Source organism: Austrofundulus limnaeus, unplaced genomic scaffold, assembly GCF_001266775.1.
Source record: "Austrofundulus limnaeus strain Quisiro unplaced genomic scaffold, Austrofundulus_limnaeus-1.0 Scaffold44, whole genome shotgun sequence".
In the NCBI taxonomy this organism is placed as follows: domain Eukaryota; kingdom Metazoa; phylum Chordata; class Actinopteri; order Cyprinodontiformes; family Rivulidae; genus Austrofundulus; species Austrofundulus limnaeus.
Genome location: NW_013952446.1, coordinates 1,948,702 through 1,950,652, shown reverse-complemented (window position 1 = coordinate 1,950,652; position 1,951 = coordinate 1,948,702).

Genomic DNA, 1,951 nt, shown 5'->3' with positions numbered 1-1,951 from the left:
ATATATATATAAGCAAGCAGTTTATTGGTAGAACTAGGTGCTGTATGTGCATTATTGTCTTTCTGTTCTTTTTTATTTTATCCATGAGCATTAGCCATATACAGCTCTGCAGAACTGATGAAATATCCCTTAAGCAAAATCGCCTATAGACTTTGTTAATTTGTTCATTCAAAGTGCCCAAATAAACCAAATCCTTTCCTGCATCATTGTGAGTCTTCTCATGCTGAGCACTAGATGGAGCTGTTGTTTGTAAGACTGCATGGCTCCTGCCTCAGCTCACACCCCTCCTGTCCAGGTTTTTTTTCCCCTCCTATTTGAAGCTCTGCAGTGCTGTGGCAGCCTGAACTTCAAATGCATTTTTTTCTTCCTTTTACTATAAACTTTGTAGGCTGTGTTACTGATTTGAAATGCACAAGGTTTAGATTTTTCCACCAGCACATTTTATACAGCGATCTGAAGGCATGGTTCACTTCTGAAAGGATGAATTTACAGCAGTTCTGCAAGGGGTTACATCAAATAAAAAATAAAAAAATACGGTCATTTTTTTCTTTTTTATATATTTACTAACAGGATCTGCTTGTAGCTGTGTGAGTAATCTAATAATTCAACATCACAAATACAAATAAATAAATAAATTAATTAATAAACATAAAGCAGGCATCAATTTGCAGTTTATGTTGTTCATTGTTGATTTAGAGTCCCATTTTGTCTTTGATGATGAGGTGTGCCTGCTTTCCCCCCTTCTATTGGTAAGATGTGCAACAACACTGACATATAACACCCTCTGCTGACTAATTACCATAGATTTATGGAAATTAAAATCCACCATATGGGCTGATTGGCTTCACGGTGGCATCTAGTCCTATAAATCTGCAGTAGTAGACATGTTGAGATACACCCATCCCATGTAAATCTGTCCTGCTCTGAGCCGGCTGTAGGAACCTTCCTAATCACTGTGCAAATACCCCTAATTAATGCAAATGTCATGTTTCTGTCCGTATTGTCATCATTTCTCCTGCGACGTGCAGGAGAAATGATCGTATAAACGGAACCTTGCAGACAGGTAGTTTCAGGATTTGCTTGAGTGAAAATGTAATTAATTTTCTGGTCACACCTCGAGATGCAGCGTTTAATATACGAGTCAGCTTTTGAGACTAATTTTCATGTGAAATTGCGGTCGACTCAGTTTCAAACCGCCGGCTGCTGTTTAACGCTTATGCATGAGAATTAGATTACTAATAATGTCATCATCCAGGCTAAGGCAATTTGATATATTCTTTTTTTTCCCCCCACAACTGTAGTTATTTTTACCTAATACTTGACCACAAGCACTTGAAGTACCCACCCCCATTCCCCACTGGCTAGCATTTTATCTAGATTGTTGCCAGCACTTAGGCACCTGTGATTCATACCAACCAAACTGCTGGCGAGCGTGCTCACCTTTAAGGCAGCACTGACTGAAATTCCAAGAAACAGTGCATGCTGCTGAAGCCCTGGGAGCTTTTGTGTTTACACGCTGTTCGGCAAACGCAAAGGCGCCGTTCGTCTCCGAGCACATCAACAATTCTCACTCCCCGAAACGCTTCAAGCGCTTTCCTTGCAAGAAAAGGGCATCTTAATTGTCGTGTGTCAGAGTAAAGCAATGTTCAACATTAAAATACAATTTGAGCCTGCCCAATTGTTTCCACGTACACCTCTACCTACACCCGCCCAACTCTGTGGAGGTGCACCTCAGTGAGAGGTTATGCGGTATCTTTGTGTTAGTAATGGGGCGGGGAGGGTGGGGGGGGGGGCTCTGGGTTTTTAACAGGGCCAACAGAATAATTACGAGGCAAACTGAGAGGCATTTCCAGGGCAGAAGGGAGCCTGTAAGTTTTATTGGGCGAAGCAAGCCTGTCCTCTTTGACATCTCCCTGGACTGATGGGAGCACTTTCTCCAGTGCCCTGAGGT